We start from the raw sequence: 22,088 nt of genomic DNA, 5'->3' as shown, positions 1-22,088 counted from the left end.
TGATCCCAAGCAGGAGTAGGATCTCTTTGGGGTCTTATGTTCTTTGCCTCTAAGAAATTGCTTAAACAAAGGATGGGAAAATAAAGGAGGGTCACAGTCATAGTGAGCAGAAATGGCTGCAGCATGAACCTTTATCGAGGAGAAAGACAAACCCTTGTCCAATAACTCAGTAAGATATTGAAGAGAAACACTTAAATCAGGCTTGAAACATCAAAGTCCTTCGCTTTGCTCCAAAGAAAAATCTCCTCCATTTATCAGCGTAAACTTTCCTTGTACTAGGCCTTCTGGCCTCCAAAATAACATTCAAAACTTGTTATGGAAGCTGAGACCCTCCAGGGTCTAAAACAGAATATGCCAGGCTGTGAGATGCAGAGACTGAATCTTGACATTGAGGAAGTGATTGCCCTCCTGAGACAAAAGATGTGGAATCAAAGGCAGAGGCCATGGAGGCTCCCGCATCAAACTCCTCAGTAGTGGGTACCAGTGCTGTTGAGGCCAATCCGGCTATCAGAATCATGGATGGCTTGTCTTTTCTGGCCTTCAGGAGTACCTTGGGAATGAGAGGCAGAGGTGGAAAGGCATAGACATGAAGATTGCTCCAACTGAATGATAGAGCATCCACCTTCCAAGCTGTGGGATGAAACATTTTTGTGCAAAACTTTGGCAACTGGTAATTTAGTGGAAAAGCGAACAGATCTATGTCTGGAGTCCCCATAACACTGTCAACTTTTGAAACACATGAGGATCCAGTTTCCACTCGTGAGGATCCACAATTTGTCTGCTCAACACATCCGCTAAGGAGTTCTGTGCTCCTGGTAGAAACCTTGCCTGAAGATTGAGGTGTAAACTGAGAGCAGTCTCCCACAAAATCATCGCTTGCCTGCAAAGAGGGTGCGAATGGGTTCCCCTTGCTTGTTGATGGACCACATGACAGTAGTGTTGTCTGTTTGAATCAACACCTGTCCTGGGTGAAGTAAATCTTTGAAAGCCATCAATGCAAATTGGACTGCTAACATCTCCTTCAAGTTGATATGCAAATGTTGAAGTCTGACAGGCCACGTGTCTTGCACCCATTTTCCATTGAGGTGTGCTCCCCAAGCCTTGTCCGAGGCATCTGTCGTTAGAATCTGACTCGCCTCTGGTCGGGTCACAGAGAGTCCCTTGTTTAGGTGACATTCCTGAGCCCACCACAAAAATTCTTTCTGAATGCAAGGTATTATCTGAATGACAGTGTCTAGATCTTGGCAGTGTTGTGTCCATACATTTTTGAGATACCATTGAAGCTTCCTCATATGCAGTTTGGCATTGGGAAGCACCAGAATACAAGATGCCATGAACCCCAAGGCTTGAAGGACTGTCCTTGCAGTCAGCCTGGACTGTAGAGACATTTGATGGAAATAGAGAAAGGCTTCTTTGTTTGTCCGGGGTCAAAAGGCCATCTGGGAAGCTGTATTCAGTCTCACACCCAGAAAGCACATGTCCTGAGAGGGTACTAGACTGGACTTTATTTCGTTCACAGAATACCCTAGGCATCTTAACACTACCATCACATACTGTAGATGATGCAGAAGTTCGTCTTTCTGTTGTGCAATAATCAGGCAATCGTCCAAATAAGGATAAATCTGCATTCCTCAACCTGAAAAAAGGCTATCACTGGAGCCAGAACCTTTGTGAACACTCTGGGCGCAGTAGATAAGCCAAAGGGCAATGCAGAGAACTGATAATGTAAATTTCCATCCCGAAAACGCAGGTACCTCCTGCAACTGGGCCTGATAGGAACATGAAGATAAGCCTCTTTGAGATCCAGAGTTACCATCCAGTGATCTTTTCCCAACAGAGGTAAAAGCTGTTGTAACGTCAGCATTTTGAACTTTGGAATGTCCAGATAAGTGTTGAGGATAGATAAATCCAAAATTGGTCTCCACGTGTTCCCTTTCTTTGGTACTAGAAACAGGCGAGAATAAAATCCTAGTCCCACTTCTGACAGAGGAACTGGCTGTATAGCTCCTATTTGAAGAAGTAAAGAAATCTGCTTGTGAGCCTCTATCCTTTGAGGAGGAGCGTCTGGCATGCCTTTGAAAGGAGGCAATGTATGGAAATAGAACTTGTAGCCTCGGTTTATAATGTCCAATACCCATTTGTCCTGGGTGACTAAAACCAGTTTTGCTTGAAGAGTGCTAACTTTCCTCCCAAAGGAGCTGCCAGGAAGAAGAATCTGGCAGCTGGAAATGCAGGTCATTGGGCCTGTTTACGAAAGGACTGGCCCCTGCCCTCACCTGCAGATTGTGCAGGTGAACTCCAAGTTCTAGGCCTGAATGTACTGTGAGCTCTGCCCCTGCCACGTCTAGATCTACCCCTAGACTGAGAATCAGAAGAAGGGTAGATCCACCCCTTAGTAGGCCAATTTCTACTAAACTTAGGAGGTTGAACCTGCAAAAAATCTTTAACAGTCTGCATTGACTTAGCCTTGTCTTCCATTTTCTTCAAAACCGACTCCAGTCTGAAGTTTTGTTTGGTCCCCCTGTGAAGGGGCATCCAGAATACTAGTTTTAACATGCTCGGACAAATTCTGATCCTTAAGCCAGGCGTGCCTACGAAGAACTGAACCAGTGGCAGCCACCCTAGAAGAGGCCTGTACAGCATCAAAACCACACTGCAAAGAATGCTTACCCACCTGTTCAGAGACATGTACTAAATCTTGCAATTCTTTACACTCTATGCCCTCTGCCAAAGCATCCACTTTAGATTTTAGCTGAGAAAGGAGGAAATTCTGATACTTCAACATATGAAACTGGCAATTTAAAGCCCTCATTGCTAAAGTAGAAGAGGTATACACCTTCTTACCCCATCTATCCAAAGCTCTAGCTTCCTTATCTAGAGGAACCGGATTCTTTACAACAGAAGCTCTAACACCCTTAGGCCCTAATAGTTTCTGGGTCCGCCCTAGGACTCTTATACAGATATTTATGAGCCTCAGGCACCCTGTAATACCTGTCCGGTTTAACTGGTGCAGGAGGCAAAGAATCTGGATTAAGGGAAGCCTCCGAGAAAACATCTTGAACAACATCCAAAACAGGAGGTATAGCCAAGGGTCTATGCTGTGGTAAAACAAGAATTCCCTAAGCCTCTTCCGTGTATCAGAGAAATCCTGTCCTTCCCACTTAAAATGCTCCCTCATGGAATGCAGAGTTTCTGAAAATGAAAAATCCTCTGGAGGAGAAGCAGAAGGAGTGGAATCCTCTGCAGCAGAATCTGAATAAGGGGGAAAATCTTGAATATCTTCAGCAGAAGAGTCTGAGTCATCTGAGGCCTGATCCAAACTTTCCAACTCTGGCTCCACCCTGGGCCTCTTATCAGGAGGGGGCATAGAACCTCTAATTAAAGAAATCAAATCTTCTGCCATTTTAAGCATGTGCTTTTTAGGCACAGACCCTGAAGTACCTGGAGGGACACCAGAGGAAGGCAAAACAGACCTGCCCTTAGAAGAAGCCTTAGAAATAGTAGCAGAAGGCCAAACCACCTTAGGCATAGAAGGGAGAACAGTAACCTGAGAGGCCCCTTCAGCTTGACCTGACTCCTGTGAGGCCACATCCTGCAAAATCAAAGTTTCCCCTGAGACTCAACAGAAACTTCAGCCGGATCCACCTGCTCCACTGTAGTTTCTGCAGGACCGGCGTCCGAACGGACGAATCAACCTGTCTAGGTTTCAAGGATTTGTCTTTGCGCTTCTTGGAAGCGGGCGCCGGAGGATCCGGCGGCATAGTAAAATTACACCGCTTACCAAAGACTAACCTAGCACAATCTAACCTTCTTTTATAGTGCGCTTATTAAACCTAGCACAAAACCGACACCGACTACGTGGTCCGGTCCCAAACAAGGAATGCAAAGAGAGTGATAATCCCTATGCGGTATCTGTTTCCTACAAGAAATACAATTATTCACTTTTTCTGATATCTGGAATTATCTGAGGCAAGAAAAAACAAAAATATTCCCCAATGGGGTACTTAGCCCAACTTGGTTTCGGTCTGAAACTCAGAATACGAAAATTTCAGAACGCCGAACGGCACTTGCAATGCTGCTTCTGCATCGGACCATGCGGCAAAAAAAGGATATGACGTCGGTCATGCGCTTTTATACCCTGACGCTCTGATGTCAGATCTGAGCGCCCATGACCGACGTCAACCTAATACTTTGGTATTCGGGCCGACCGAGGACAGCGGACTACCCATATGTAAGGACTGCAGCAATGTGAGATGAAGAACATCAGCATCTACACTTCTTGTTAACTTGTAAGATGTTATAATTGATATCCTGTATGTGAGGAAGCCTCCTCAAAAAGAAAAAAATGAAACACCATAAAACTAAAAAAATACAATTAAACAGGATTTTTACATACACACACACACACAAATACATAACAATACATTTCAAAAAAAAAAAAAAAGCTGACCAGCTGAACAATACAAAACTAGTCTGGAAGACATTCAAGAATTCCAAGAAATGCAAGATACTTACACTAGCTCAAAAAACTCGGAAAGCATCATACAGGAAAACCCATTCTTCTGGTGAAAATGATATATGTAAACAGGCAGGTTAAGGAGTAATAAAAGTCTCAGTATATGCCTTGCTTTAGTCAGAAGGAAAATTGTAAACTACAGTTGTATATTTAATATTACAGTTATCAATATGCATTAAACACTTCCTCCAAAGAAAAAAAAAAAAAGATTTGCCAAAATAAGCTTCTGACTCTACTCCTGCAAGTACAGAAATCCATGCTGAGAGTTTACTCATGGACAAATATGCGGTCTGAAAGATTCAAAATACAGCAGACAACATTTTCATATTATACACTTCAGTGTTACATCCACCACATTATCTCAACACCAAGCCTAGCCTCCACTTTGACTTCAGAATTAAATCTGGCAATGGCCCCCACAAAACATACCCTACCATCCTGACAGAAGTCATATGTATCTACTGAAAAAGACCAAATGACCCAAATATCTACGTTCACACAGTCGACTTTGCAAAAGTCTACACACTACTATGACACATGGGCCAAGCAAAAATGTTGGTGCATGCAGAACAAAATTTTTAAAAAGAGCCAAAAATAAAATTTTTGCGGGGGGGGGGGGTCAAGCCCCCCTGAGCCCCTCTCCCCATGCTCCCCTGCTAATTACATACACTAACTCTAAGACAATATCGGGGGAAGGGCATATTTCCCAACCCCGAGAATTGTGCAGCATCAAACACCTGTCGACCATCTGTGCAGCTGACTAAAATTTGTCAACTAAACAATGTCAATCAAAAGCAGATTCATACATTTTCATTTCCCCATCACACACACACACATATATATATATATATATATATATATATATATATATATATATATATATTTTTTTTTTTTTTTTTTTTTTGGGGGGGGGGAGTACAGGAACTAATGGTGGTACATCACAAAATGGAAGACAAAAGTACAGTCACAATATCTCCTTCCCAAATTCAGCTCACGTTTCTATCACTTAATAATTCAGGGGCTTCAATGGATGATAAACAAGCACAGAGCAGTGGGAGCACAATGATCCACCCGTGTCTTCGAATCTTTCAGTTACCTAGTCAACACCCCCCCATCCCCAAGTTCATTGGGGTCTGAGCCCACTTACAGCACATCAGCAACACAAGAAGCACCCCCTACTAGCCAAACAGTAAGAGCGGAAGCATATCTTCAGCTACTACCTCCTCACACAGGCATGAGAAAATAAACAATTGTACAGCATATGCCTTTCCTGACATACTGTCTCAGGTTAACAAACTCATCTCCTCTTGGGTGAAGATGTTAGTACTCCACAAGCACAGACTGGCTGCTAGAGATGGAACACATTCACAGCATGTATTATGCAAATACATATCCACTCCCAATTTTGTCCTTACAGTATGTACTGAATGTTCTAAGCAAGGAATGTAACATAAGGAAGTGTCATCTGAACATTACTGCACAACATATTTTTAACATCAAGTTACCCTTTTGTTACCTTACCCAGACTTAACAACAAGACTCATTAAGGTATATATTAGTCACTGCTAAGTTCATGTAAGGTTTTCATGCTTTGGGTAGTGGTTCTGTTCTCAGCAACTGAAAATTCCATCTAGAAAGTGAAGTGCAGCAACTAAAATTACAATCTGTACTTTTTGTGGTAAAATGTTCTTAAACTGGCAGAGCTCTCTCACAGATGCAGCTTGCCTTGCCTTTAAACACAGATTGTTCATAAATGTGAGCCTAGTTTCCTTCGTTTGATATACTCTAAACAAATTATGTCACACAGTTAAACATTAACTGTATGGTAATGAAAGAAGAACTAGCTGTTTCACACTTGGTTCACGTTATGCAGCCTTTGAACTAGGACAACAAGTAGACAAAGATATATAAAAATTAAATCACAGACGCTAAGAGAATAAGATCTTTGATCCACCGTATCTATGCACAGTATTTCAGCTAGCCAGCCATAAGCATACATTTGTCCCAGTTGCCACTCCTTTAATCCATCCCCAGTATCTTTAAGCATTCCTGCAAAGCTGTTCTTAACTGCCTCCTCTGACAACATCACAGAATTCCAACATCCTCAGTGAAGTAATACCCCCTGATGTCAGTTTTAACTTCCTTGTGTTGCCATTTTGACCCTGCATCCTTTCAGTTCTTCTCATTCAGTTCTGTCCCTCCAACCTGTCAGCTGACCATGTGTTTCACCTAAATTATATCTTCTTCCCTTCCCCACTCCATTGTGTACATTCCCAGTACTCTGGTCCTTTTTACTTATTTGTGCCAAATTATCCATCACATTCATGCTAACCCTTTAGTAAATACTCTCAGACAACTCGCTGTACCTCTTGCAATTTCCATAAGTGCGCACAATACAAATGAAACTTATGCAATGCTCTGTACAAAAGCGCTGCATCCTGAATCCACATACCTTGGGTCATGTGTCCAACACACCACTGGCACTTGCCACTACCCTTTCACAATAAACAACATTGTTCTTTTTCACCTTTTATCTGCCACAGGCATACCTCCTCCTAGCACACAGATCTTCCCAAACTTCTCCTAAGGAAGTGCACAAACTTGCACTTATCTGCTTTGCATATTTAGTTATCACCTATGCACTCAACATGGAAACCGTAATGAAGTATCAACATTTCTTAAACATTACTAATGTTCTGGAGTTATCAGCAAACAAGTTGACTTTATTTTCTGAAAAGCAATGGTATAACAAATGTGAAAATGACGGCTTTTCAATCTTCCTTTCTAATTATCACTAGTTTCTTACCAGAAAACCGAAACCCAATCACTGCACGAACCTGGTTCCCACCACAACACAATTTTAGACTGGTGTCACTCTACTTTAAGGGATGGTGTTAAAGGCCACACTGGGGTACAGCTATCCGAATACACTACATCTGTCGAGTTCCTTTCTCACTCTTTAAGGAGACTCAGTCAATGAGTTAACTTACATTAACAAAGTACACACAGTTTAAACTCATTATGTTTACCTTGTGCAAACCGACTGTGTCCAAGAATTTACTAGAGACTCAGCAACACTTCCTAAAACTGTACACATTTACTCAAAAGTTTATGTGGTTTACAGTATTAATGTGTAGTTAATATATCAGATATGTTCCATGGTAAAGGATACACGAAAAGTAACCCCCACCTCTCCCTTTTTATTTCTGGTCCAGGCTTGTACATTCAAAATGCAAGGAGCTTTGCTGGCTCTTTGTGTAAACCAGAGTGTTTGTCTGGCCAGAAGGATCTCCAGTCCATAATCAGACCTGACAGTTTAGAACAAAGTCTATCGTCAAACTGGATACATTTCTTCCCACCCTGAAGATTTTGTGCACTTCCACTGCAGTTAATCCTTTCTTCACTTTTCTTTAGAGAGAATAAATTCCATCGCAACTTACTCAATCTATAGTCAAATACCCCAGGACTCTGTTATCTTTCTGATCCTGTCGCATAAATACCATCCCTAATAAGTAAAAAAGAACACACTGTGATTACCAGAAACTGCAGAAGTTTTGTTAAGCCCTCAGATGTGTGTAACATATGTATGGACCACTGCAGTATAATGGCTGTGGTGCAGACAGGGAAATACTCAAAAGTCTATAATTCTGCTCTATATCTAAATAGCGTTCAGCTCCAAGAGAACAAACTGTATCATTTTTGGATGACCATTCAATGCTACAAAAACTAAACTACAACAAATGTTTATCTAAACCACAAAAGAATGCATAAAACAGAGAAGTTGAAAATTATAGGTTCAGATAAAGGGCTAGGGCTGGTGATACGTAGACATAAAACTCTATTTTTCAAAAAACTACTTTCCCATTATGTCAAATACATAAGGTCAGGGATAATACTAAATACCTCATGGGACAAGACCAAATGCCACAAGGAACATCATCTAGACTGCTATAAATTAATGGCTTGCTATCAAAATGCTGTACGGCAGTTACACAAAACTTGGAAGGTCAAAATCATGGTTCCAAGTTTCCGTAATGTCGATCTGTGCATGTTTGAGTACACAACAGCAAATGCTAGTATGCATTCGCTCATTAGAGGTCGACATTCTGATTGGAGATTGCACTACAGTGGAGATCAGGAAATTTACTCTTTTCCTCCTTGTAGTGCGATCTCAGAGTTTGTATATACAATAAGAAGGGGGTGCGGGGGTGGTCTCCCTGGCAAAATGGTAAGAAATCAACAGAAGGCAAGGTACGTTGGGTAATGTCAATAATACTGAATTATCCATATTAACACTTTTGTTGTTTTGATTAAATGATTTAACTTGACTTTTTTTCCGATTAAGTCATTACTCAAAAAATGTGTTTCTACATTTTGATAGTAAACCTAAATAAAGAATAGTATTAAAAAAAGAGCTGAGAAATGTAATAAAATCACAGGAGATGTCAGCATTTCCAGTGTAGAATAAAGCAATTTTTTCTGAGGATTCGTCTATCAGGAGGGTGGAACAAAGGGTAGAACCCAACCAGGAGGTAAGGTGTGAATCAGGTGTCATGGAAGAAAAAAATACAGGCCAGTTGCTCAGAATAACAGAATCAGCTACATGACACACAGAAGACTGTAGAATAAATACTTAAATAAAAAAGGGATCAAAAGACAGCTAAGCAGTCTGAGAAGTCGACAGATAACCTAATGTACACAGCACACATTGTAACTTTCTCAGAAGTGCAGTCTATCTGCAGCACCTAGATAATGACATTATACAGTGTGACGTTCACCAAATGGCTGAAGATAGTACAGTTGTGTACACTTACCATAAATGTAGATGTTCGAGTGTATTCACTGTTGCAGTCATTACATTTGGGTTATCTGCTTGCAGTAGCCCTCAGTCGGCCTGAGTAACAAAGTCTTGGGTCCTGCGTCAGATGCTGTCCCTTCTTCCATGATGTCAGGTCGTCAGGGGTATAAAACATGCAGCCAACATCATTACATCAGTTTTTCTTGCCCCAGATCCCAGGTGCCACCCTAATGGGAAGCAATTAAATCTATAATTAGAAGGATATAACTCCAACAAAAAAGCAAATACACCAAAAAGCTTTTTGAGCATAGTAAGTGAGAGTAGAGGTATAGCCAAAAGAAGAAAGGGGGCTGGACGGAGGGTAACTAGGACTGCAACAGTGAATACACTTGTTCATCTACATTTATGGTAATTGTACACAACTGTACTATGTTCTTCATGCTTCACTGTTGCAGTCATTACATTTGGGTAGATTCCCACAGCTAAGGTTGGGAGGAGAAATTTAAATAGAATTAGGACAAGCTATTAGGCCCTGCAAGACTGCAGTGGCAAAGCCAACTCTGGATTTAGAGAAAATTGGCAAATGATAATGCTTGGTGAAAGTACGTACAGAACTCCAGGTAACAGCTTCCAGGATGTCCCTAGTAGGGATGCCCCCCCCCAAAAAGGCTGTAGAGGTAGATGCAGGCCTGGTTGAATGGGGTCTGATGCCCTGTAGGATAGGTTTTTCATGGTGCTGATAGCAGAAATGAATGCAGTGGCCTATCCATTTTGAAATGGTTTGCTTTGAAAAAGCTTTCCCCACTGTCCCTGCAGCAAATGCCACCAGCAGTTGTTCAGATTTCCTTTCAGGTTTAGTCCTGTCCAAGTAAAATCCAAGTTGTCTGCGCACATCTAAGGAGTGCAGTATCCATTCCCCTTTGTTCTGTGGTTTAAGAAAGAAGGTAGGCAAATGAATGGACTAATTAAGAGCCACAATGGATACCACCTTGGGCATGAAGGAGGGATTGGTTCTGAGGGGACACCCTGTCCGCATGAAAGATGATGAAAGGCTCCACTGCCATAAGGGCCTGTAGTTCAGATACCCTTCTTGCAGAAGTGATTGCTAAAAGGAAAGCTGTCTTCCAGGAAAGGAATTTTATCTGTAGTAGCAGCTGGCTCGAAAGGAGGAAGAGTGAGTTTCTCCAAGACAAAGTTAAGGTCCCAGGCTGGAGTTGCAGCTCTCCTGGGTGGCCTTAAATTGTTGGCCCCTCTGAGGAACTGCTTCAGCAGTGGGTGAGGGAAGAGGGGAGGCTCTGTGCTATAATGAGCTGAAATGGCTGAGGCATGAATTTTGATGGAGGAAAAGGACAAGCCCTTATGAAGCATCTCAGTCAAGTATTGTAGAATCTGAGGTAAATTGGGCACTGCTGCGCTCATCCCTTGAGATTGATTCCAAGCACAAAATCTCAAGGGATGAGCACAGCAGTGCCCAATCTCAAAGGATGAGCGCAGCAGTGCCCAATCTCAAAGGATGAGCGCAGCAGTGCCCAATTTACCTCAGATTCTACAATACTTGAGATTGATTCCAGGCACAAAATCTTTTCCATTTTGCAGCATAAGATTTTCTAGTACTAGGCCTCCTTGCCTCTAAAATGATATCCATCATGATTTACTGAGGGACTGTAAAGAAGAGATTAATTAATTAGCCAGGCTGCTACATTCAGGGTTTGCAGCTGAGGGTGCAGAATCTGGTTGTTCTGCTGAGACAAAAGGGAAGAAGTCTGAGGCAGGTGCCATGGGGCCAAGAGTGACACACTGCGCAAGACGGGGTACCAGGATTGGTGTGGCTAGTCTAGTGCAATTAAAATCGTCCTTGGCTTGTTCTGTTTGATCTTTAGTAGCACCTTGGAGAGCAGAGGCAGAGGAGGAAAGGCAGAAACTGATAGGTTTTTCCAGCTGAAGGATAACGCATCCACTTTCCAAGCTAGCTTGTGGGGAATCCTTGTACAAAATTGATGGTGCTGGTGGGAGGCAAACAGGTCTATATCTGGGCTCCCCCATTTGCTTGTCAACATGTTGAAAATCCTTGGTTCTAGTTTCCACTCGTGTAGGTCCATGAGGTTTCTGCTTAGTCCGTCTGCCAGTGTATTTAGTTTTCCTGGCAGGAATTGAGCTTGTAGATTCACTTGGTAGCTCAAGGCTGTGTTCCACAATGCCATGGCTCGCCTGCAGTTGGGGTAAGACTGTGTTCCCTGTACCGCCCTGCTTGTTTATGTACCACATGACAGTGGTGTGGTCTGTCTTTACCATTAGTTGTCCTGGAAGAATGTGGTCCTTGAAGGCTGTCAGAGCATTTTGTACAGCTAACATTTCCTTTTGATTTATGTGCATGTGCATTTGACTTGGGTTCCATTTGCCCTGAATGCACTTCCCTGCCAGGTGAGCCCCCCCATGCATAGTCTGATGCGTCTGTTGTTAAGGTTTGGGTGGCAGGGGGTAGTGTGAATGGTAGTCCCCTGTTTTGCTGGCAGGCCTCTGCCCACCAAAGGAACTCTAGGCATAGGCAAGGTACGATATAAATCATTGCTTCTAGATCCTGTGAATGCTGACACCATAGGCTTTTGAGATAGCACTTTAGTTTCCTCATATGCAGCCTTGCATATGGAATTAGAAGAATGCAGGAGACCATGAACCCCAAGGCTTGCAGTATTTGCCTTGCAGATAACTGGGTTTTTGTGGCCACTTGTTTGAAGTAGGTTGTCAAATTAATCCATTTCTCTGGCGTGAGGAAAGCCATCTGGGAAGTTGTATTCAAGCTTGCTCCCAGGAATATAATTTGTTGACAGGGTACCAGGTGTGATTTCTTTTCACTTATGGTGTACCCCAGACAAGTCAGCACCCTTCAAAAGTATGTCCTGGCTTTCTGCCTGAATTAGACAATCGTCCAGGTATGGGTATATTTGAATATTTCTTTGCCTGCAAAATGCAATGACGGGAGCTAGGCGCTTTGTGAATACCCTGGGCGCAGTAGATACACCAAAGGGCAGTGCAGAGAACTGATAGTGCATGTAGCCTGCTTTGGAGCATAGGTATCTTCTGCAAGACTCCCAGATAGGGATATGCAGGTATGCTTTTTTAAGTCTAGTGTTGCCAACCATGCATCTTTGCCTAGCATAGGAAGCAGTTGGTGAAGTCAGCATTTTGAATTTTGGAATCACCAGAAAGGTGTTTAGAGTAGAAAGGTCCAGGATAGGACGCCATGTATTGCCTTTTCTGGGTACCAGGAAAAGTGTTGGAATAGAAACCTTGTCATTAAAACCTTGTCATTTTTCCTCTTCTGGTACCAAGTGAATAGCCCCCATGCTTAAGAGAGAGAGTACTTGATTTTGGGCCTCTGTCCACTGATTTGGGGGTAGATCTGACCACCCGCTTGGTGTTGGTAACGTGTGGAAGTGAAATCTGTATCCTTGGGACACTATATTTAAAACCCATTTGTCCTGGGTAATGAGTTCCCAGTTTTTGGCCTGCAGACCAATTTTTCCACCTAAAGGAGCATTCAGTTGGGAAGTGCTTGGAAGTTTTAAAAGCAAATCATTGAGACAGTTTTCCATAAGGGGGAGCCTTACTGCTCCCAGATTTGGGTGCGGAAATCCCCCACTGCTTAGTCTTGTCCCCTGGGACAAGAAATCTGGGGTTTCTGCTGTGTCTAGATTTGGCTTGAGAAGACCTGAAAGGGGCTGGAAAGGACCAATTCTTAGAGGGCCAATGCCTACTAAATCTAGGAAGATGAACTTGCAAGAAATCTTTAACATTTTGCATAGATTTAGTTTTATCTTCCATCTTAAGAACTTCCTCAGCTTTGTTGCCAAACAGGTGGTCCTGATTTAAGGGAGCATCCAACAGTTTAGCTTTAACATGATCAGGCAAAGATTGCTCCTTAAGCCAAGCATGCCTTCTGAGCACAGACCCAGTAACAGCAGCCCTGCAAGAGGCCTCTAATGAATCAAATCCACATTGCAAAGTATGTTTACCAACCTGTTCAGCAGAATGCATTAAATCCTGTAATTCTTTATTTTCAGCAAAGTCAGGAATCAACATCATTTTCTGTTTAAGCAACCCAATAACATGTTGTTGATACTTTAACATATGAAACTGGCAGTTTAAAGCCCTAATGGCCAAGGTTGCAGAAGTGTAAACCTCCTTACCCCATCTACCCAGCACCCTGGAGTCTCTATCAGAAGGGGTATGATTTTTAGCAGTAGCAGTCTTAATGCCTTTGGGTCCCTGTGAAATAGTCTCTGGATCCACAATATGATTTTTAAAAAGAAACTTGTGTGAATCAGGCACCCTGTAATATCTGTCAGGTTTTCTGGGAGCAGGAGGCAAAGAATCAGGGGCCAAACTAGATTCTGAAAAGGCATCATCAACAATGTCTAGTACAGGAGGTATAGCTAAAGGCCTATGCTGAGGGAGGAGTACGAAATCCCTAAGCCTCTTTTTTGAATCAGAAAAATCCTGGCTTTCCCAGTGGAAATGCTCCCTTAGAGTACGTAAGGTTTCACCAAAAGAAAAATCCTCTGGAGGGGAAGCAGAGAGAATACAGTCCTCTGCATCAGAATCCTCATAAGTAGATAAGGGCAAATCCAGATAATCAGAAGAATCAGAAAAATAAGAATCCTGGTCAGAAGATTCATAAACAACTTCAGTCCTAGGTCTCTTAGAAGAGGGAGGTTGCCTTCCCCTGATTAAAGTTATAAGAACTTCAGCCATTCTTATCATTTGTTTTTTAGGCATAGAGGCCTGAGCATGCGGCCTGGGCATCAGTTTCTTAGGCATGGTTCAAGATTTAGGCTTAAATGAAGAAGGAGGCGTCAGTTTAATATGCAAGTCCATAGGCCTGAATACACCCTCAGAAGCCTGCACAGCGGCTCCGGACCCATCCAAGGTAGAGACATCCGCAGGTTCCACAGTTGAAGCATCTCGTGGCATACCGGACTCAGAATGGGTCTCAGTAGAGGCCTGCGAATCAGAAGTAGCAGGTATCAGGGGCTGTGAAAGCGCCTCACTGATTACCGGCAAACTGGCGACTGGCTTAGGAGAAGACTCATCAGCAGCTTTGGACCCAGGCGGCCTGTCTCTGTCTTTATCTTTGTGTTTTTTTGGAATCCCGGTAGTCGGATGGCTAACCGACAACATTTCTGGATAATTAAACTGAGAATCGAAATATTTAGAGGCGAAAATATGCCGACGACGGATAGTGCACTGATTAAATAAAGCACAAGACCGACAGCAAGGTACGTCATGGTCAGGGTCCAGACAAGGAATACAGAACGAATGAAAATCTTTGTGAGGTATTTGCTTTCCACAAGTAATGCAATTATTAACTTTTATTGACATCGGTAAGGAGCAAGAAAAAGTTTCCTCAATGGGGTACTTAGCTTTAGTTGAAGACTTCGGTTCTGAATCTTGAAAACAAAATTTTCAGGAGTCGGCCGACCGGTACTTGCAAACTGGTTCTGCTTCAGGCACTGTACGGCAAGAAAGACTGATGTAATGACGTCGGCTGCATGTTTTATACCCCTGACGACCTCACATCATGGAAGAAGGGACAGCAGCCGATGCAGGACCCAAGACTTTGTTAATCAGGCCGACTGTGGGCTACTGTAAGCAGATAACCCAAATGTAATGACTGCAACAGTGAAACACGAAGAACATCTGCTGCAGGACTTGTGCTTTTAGCTTCGATAGGAATGGAGGATGCACTTAGAAGGATAATGGCATATATAAACAAACTCCCTCTACCGAGAAAAGGTCCTGGATGGCAACAATTTAGGGACTTCTCTTTTAAGAATTTAAACTAGCAAACTGATACGGCATAGAATATCTTTACAGAAAAATCTATCCTCCCCCACCAATCCATTAGGATACTTAGCATCATAAACTCCAAAAGTGAATACAAGATAATGAGCAAATCTGGGAAAAATGGGGAGAAAGCAATGATCACATATACATGGATAAAGCAAACAGGAGCAAAATAAAAGAACCATGGAAGTTACTGAGTGCAAATGTCCATTATTCAGGCAATACATGACCAAAGCAGTGGCACTGATGTCAGAGAAATTAAATAATATTTCGGCACTAAGAGAAATGCAAGACTTACAAAAGCATAACTAAGATGCAAACATAACAGGCTACAGAGTTTATGGAACGCATAGTGGGTTTAAACAAAAAGAGTTGTAATGTGATATAAGGGAAAGGAGGTATTAAAAGCAACAAAAGAACTCAGAGGGAGGCTGGGAACAAGGGCAATATGGGTCATGCTGGTGGATGGAAAATGCAGCTCACTTTGTACAGAGGGATATGCAGATATATAGACAATAATAAGAAAAGGATAGACGGTACTACTGAAATAGCAGACTAAGAGGAAATACTGCTGACAGGGAAATTAATATGCTGCATATTTAAATGATTTGTCACAATTCTTAAGTGTTCTCTTTTTGTTTTGCAAGTGTTGCAATAATAGTATTACTTAGCATAGTGGTAAGTGCTGCATGTTTTTACTTTGGTGAAATTATTTATTTCCTAGCTGAAACTATAAGGACAGAGAGACTGTTGGCATTCTGAAACTTATTTTTCAGTGAACTCCACCCGTCAGCATGATGTCATGTTAGGTAACTGCTAGAGAAGAACTAGAAATATTGAAGCACGGCAGGCTTTCTTAAATACTTAATTTTTTTTTCCTGGGCTTTAAATGTGACAGTAAAAAAACAATGTGAATGCAGTCACATTAATGTTTTAATCCAGTCAGTACTGCAATGGGGGTTTTACATTTTGCTTCTGTCAAAATAATTGCTTATTTATGTATTATTCTGCGGTATCTAAGCCAAGATTAATTGTGCTGTGCATACCTGTCAACTGTCCACAATATTGTAAAAAAACCCTGACTGAGTTTTAACTCACACATGCTGAACTTTAACACAATACTGCTGTACATTTCATAAAAGACCATACCTCTCAACCTCTTAGAACAAGAAATCTGGGCAAAACCATAAATAATGGTGGAACAAGGCCCCCAAAATAGGGATAATTTTTAAATCTTGTTTTTAGAAACACAGAAAGTTGATAGAATAACAGGTTTTTCCTATGGCATGCATTTTCTGAAGGGAATGAAATCTGAAATTCAAATGCCTGTCATTATTTTCTGACTTCAATTCTCAATGCTTTGCCAGCGATTTACCAGACCAAAATTTTATGAGGACCATACCAAAAATATGAGGCAAAAATATGGATATTCTGCAAAACTCTGTACAGTTGAGAGGTATGTCGTCATCATCATCAACCCCCTTTTTCCCTAATTTCTACATGGGATCAGGGTGCCGGGTCAACTGTTGCCATCTCTCTCAATTCAGTGCCACTCTCCTAAGTTCTTCTAACTGTTAATAGTCTCTTCTCACACACAGTCCATCCACCTCTTTGCTTGATGCCCTTGTTTCCTCTTGCGTACTTCCTATCTGTCCCTAATCGTCTTCACCCGACTGTGCCCTGCTTTGCTGCAGATGTGCTCAAACCACCATAATCTGTTCTGTTTGACCTCCTCTGTAACTGGAGTTATTCTGGCTTTGCTCCAATGTCCTCATTTCTTCATCTGCCCCACCATGTGAATCCTGCCACCTATCTCAGGCACTTCATCTCCATCAGCTTTAGCTTCCTCAACTGCTCTGCCTTTACTACCCATGTTTCTGTACCACATAGTAGTAATGGTTGCATTATTGTTTTGTACATCTTACTTTTCAGCTTCTTTGGCATTCTTCTGTCATCTGCTATCCCTGACACTGTGTGCCAATTGGCTGCAGCCCCTCCAAGTCTAACTCTAACATACTCATTCAGACCTCCCTTTTTCTCAAACCCCCCCAGATACTTGAATCTGTTAACCTCTTCCACTATCTTCTCTTCTTAGTACTCAGCTTCTTATGATTTCCACCACGTGTTGCCAATATAATTGTTTTATCTGTACTCAGTTTCGTCCCACGTGCCTTTAGTTTTGCATTCCACTCCATATTCTTTGCTGAAGCTCTTGCTCAGATTCTGCTTGGAATGCCATATGTCTGCATACCTCAACTTTGCTGAGTTGTCCCCTCCAACCTATCTGCTTATATAGTCCATCACCACTGTGAACAGGAGTGGCCTCAGAGCAGAACACTGATGCACACCCACTCCCACTGGGAACATCTCTGTGAGACCAAATATTGTTCATTCGAGTCACTGAGTCCTTCTACTTAGCTTGCGCTAATTTTACCACTCTTTCTGGGACTTTGAACCACCTCAGGACTGCCCAAATCAGATTTATTGAGACCTTGTCATACACTTTCTCCAAGCCTAGGTCTGCCCAGTTGGGCTTGTTCCTTATGTTTAGCTTCTTCTCAACTATCTGCCTCACTGCAACCACTGGGTTGATTGTGCTGTATCCTGATCTGAATCCGAACTGCTCATCTCCCATCTTACTTTCTACTACTTTATGTATTCGTTTATCAATCATCCTCTCCAGAACTTTCATGCAGTATGACACGAGTCTGGTACCTCTGTACTGCCCATAGTTGTGGATGTCCTCTTTATTCTTGAACACTGGCACTAGTATGCTTATTCTCCAGTCATATGGGATATGCCTTTCTCTCCACACTGCTATGAATACCCTCAGGAGCCATTTCTCCCCTATCTCTCCCAATATCTTGATCATATCTGCTGTGACCTCATCTGAGCCTGCTGCTTTCCCTGACTTCGTTTTCCTTAGTGCTGTTCTTACTTCTTCTAGGGTGGGCTCCTCCTCTCCTTTCACTGTAGGCTGTGTTAGGGGCATTACAGCTTCTGTAGGGTTTTCTTCATTCAGAATTTTCTGGAAATACTCCTACCATCTGCCTTTGTTTCCTGCAGACTGATGAGCAGGTTGTTGCTGGCATCCTTTAAGAAGGGTGCCTGACTATTTTTTTTTTTATCTTTCTGCCTCTGCCTTGCAAACTGACAGTTTCTTTGTGCCACCTACCAAGTCACTTTCCAGAAGCTGGTAGAGTGCGTCTAATGCCTTGTCTTTTCTACTGAAACTCCTCTCTTAGCCTCTTTATTAATCAACCAATATTCCTTCTTAGCTTGGTCTACCTTTTCTATTTACCACTTTTTCCTGTATTCCTTCTTTTTTTAAAACTTCCTGGACATCTGCATTCCACCACCAACCTTCTTTAAGTGCTTTATTTCCCTACCAGGCTAAGCCGCATAACTGTTCTACAGTCCTCACACATGTTGTTTTGAGGCTCTGACATTCTTCTTAAACTCCACCCATTTCATATTTTTGCTGAGATGTTAGAGCCCCGAGTAATTCCTTGAATTCCTGTGCTTTCTCTCCTGTCAACTTCCAGGTCTTTAGCCTAGACTCTGTTGACCTTAGAGCCTTCTCTGGCCACAACTTGCAGCTAATAGTGGTCCAGCTGTTTCACTGGGGATAACTCTGCAATTGCTGACTTTATCCCGGTGCCCTTTCCTTACTAGGATGCTTGCATGTTGGCCACTCATGTGTGTGGTCTAATGACTATCTCTCTTGCTAAACCATGTGTCAACCGCCATCAAGCCACTTGCGAGATGGAAGTCTAGAATGGCCTGTCCTTCTTTACTCCTCTTGCCACACCCATGTGGACCCAGGCAGTCCTCATATCCTCTTCGGTTTCTCCGGAAGAAATTAATGGCACTCAAGATTTCCCAAATGCTTTTCACCAAAGTGTAGAGAAGGCCACACAGCCTCACCTACATCAACATCACTGTCATTTGAACGTCCTGCTCAACTCAAATAAGGGTCATCCTTCTAAGGATTTATAACTTCAACTTCAGAAGCTAAACAACAACGTGAACATCCCTGCTACCAAGAGAAAAAAAATCCTAATCCTCAGAGTAATTTTCATGTACTAAACTGACAGCCTCAGTGGGATTCCTTACATGACATCAAAGGCAGAGGGCATTCCACAGAGAATTACATGGAGGCAGAGCATCACAGAATGAAAAATACGTGGAAAAAAGGGAAAAATTATCACAACTATTTATGTTGAATTGTGTTAAGACATTTTACAACTGTATATGTTTATGATGAATTGTGTTAGACATCTAATATGATTTATGCTTTATTATTGGAAGTTACTATGGCATGCTAGCATTTTGTCTGCACCAAGTTATTTTTAGTATAATAGTATGGTCTATTTGCATAGCTGCACCTTGTTCACTAATGTTATTCATGCAATTGTGCTGTGTGTAGACAGCTCATACTGGTGTCTAATTATTTCTATATAATTGTGCTGTTACTGGTGGATAGAATGACATTAGAAAACCACGACAGAGTGCTGCTCGCTATATTTTTATCTGTGACTGCATAACTGTCTGAGGTTTCTTCTAACAGATGTTTTTCCAATTGGCTCAGTATCTGCATATACTAGTAGTTGGTTCAAGACATATTTTCCTGCATACAGTAGCTATTTGCTCAGTTTGTTTTTTGTAATCTTTATAATATATCTTTACCATCTCAAAGTGCTTACTCCTCTCTGTACTCTTCTTTTCTAGACCTAACTCCACTCTTAAGTATTCAACTGTGGTACCACCTTTATCATTCTTATAAGAAAAGCACAGTCCGAGTCTGAACTGTCTGCAAACAGCTAAAGTTAACTGAGTATGTGTCTACCTGTTTGAGCCAATATTCATTTTCGCCTGGAGAGCACTCTGCTTTGGCTGGTAAGCAATCCCCCCCCCCCACACACACACACACTCATCTTCCACTTTCTCTCTTATTCCCTTCTGTTAGCAGATAGTATCCATAATCTGATCAATACTGTGTGTTTGTTGATTTAAACTGAGACCACAGTGGCCTACTGATACAAGGTTATCCTGTTTTTCCACCTGAGAAATGGTTAAGAAATGACTTACAGTTTCAGAGCAGTCCTTGGTCAATTGTGATTGTTTCTTAAACACAAACTTGTCTTTGCTTTGGCTCATTAGCAGCAGTACAAAGAACTGCCTGCTCACACCCCTGTTCTACCCTCCCCCTTCCCTGTTTATTACCTTAAGACAATCCCAAAGTTAATAAATATTACCTGTAGCAGGCACCATTTTTAAAACTACAACCACCCTTGTCACTATCATATGTTCATTTATCAGTTAACTCTGTTACCTGATTGTTTCCAGCCCCCTCATAAGAGCAACTAACAGGGTTTCTACCCGTTTCACTCCCCACCCTGCTCCCTATTCCCTCCCGTCCCCAGTGGTCCCACCTTTATTACACTCACAAACCCCTCCCATCTTTCCAATAGCCAACTACAGTGCTAACCCAACACTACTTCCTCCATCTTCCCACTACTATCACACTTCCTCAACTAACGTGTACAAGTATACCTTACCTATGCTCACTGCATGCACTCTCCTTGCATATCTTACATCCTACCAAAGCTCCGTCATTCCCCCACTCAACCACTACCACTGTACTACTACTCACACCATGACTCATGTCTCACCCTCACTCAGCTCCCCTCCCACCAACTCAAGAACCATCCCTATGCACCCCAACCATATTCCACCAACTATATTACTCAAACATAAAGCATCCCTACAACTTAACATAGTAACCCTCCCATCATACCTATTGCCCACAAAGCACAATCATAAAGTTTCCCTTATAAACAAACACATTCAAAAACTGAGAAAACTTATAACCTCATGCATATCAAAACTAGCCCTAAGAGGAGACATCCACCCCAACCCTGGCCCTACCATCTCCAACCCCAATCCTCATAATCAGACTAGAAACCACAACTTCTCCCATATTACAGCCAATAGAAAGCCAAGTGACTTCCTTCTACCAAGCCTAAATATTAGAAGTATATCCAACAAGGTCCATGAACTCCATGCCACCACAGACTTGTACTCCCCAGATATAGTCATCCTGACAGAAACCTGGCTAAAACCTCACATTACCAGTGAGCAAATACTCCCTACAGGTTACGGCATACTAAGAGTAGACCAGCTAAACAAGAAAGGAGGCGGTGTAGCTATAATATTTAAACAGCATCTAAACATCCAGATCTTAAAATCATCAGCTCCACAAATAGGCAATGAAGAAATAATATATACCAACCTCAAAATAAACCAAAACAAAACCATCAACATAATTGGATGTTACTTCCCACCTGGTCAAAACATCCCTCCACTAGAAACCCACATCAGCTGGTCTACCCACCATCTCTCCCAAGAAACTATAATTTTAGGTGATTTCAATATTGACTGGCAATCCTGTTCTGGCAACCATCCAACCCATCATGTAAACCTTCATGGCTTCCCCCAACTAGTCCAGTCGCCAACCAGGATAAATAAAAACTCCAGCTAGCACACTACCCTGGATTGGATACTAGTCAGTAAGAGCCCCCAGTCATACATAACAGGCTGCTTATCAGACAGCCTCAGTGATCACTCCCCAACATTCCTACTCAAAAAATACCTATACCAAGCTAAACCTGTAATCTACCGTCAAATACGTAAAAAAACTAAAATTTAACCCACTCACATTCATCTCATCCCTCAAAGAATGTAACTGGCATCCTCTAAAGTACCTCAGTCTTGATGACACAGTTGAATTTTTTAATACTACCTTCCTGAGCATCCTTACTTACCATGCCCCCATAAGACTTTCCAGAACCAAAGCACAACCCTCCCCAGGCTACAGAAAAAGTACAGTTTTGTACCTACCATAAATGTAGATGTTCGAGTGTTCAC

The sequence above is a fragment of the Protopterus annectens genome, chromosome 1.part1 (assembly GCF_019279795.1).
Source record: "Protopterus annectens isolate FY-2018-M chromosome 1.part1, PAN1.0, whole genome shotgun sequence".
Lineage (NCBI taxonomy): Eukaryota > Metazoa > Chordata > Ceratodontiformes > Protopteridae > Protopterus > Protopterus annectens.
This window is presented reverse-complemented; position numbering follows the sequence as displayed.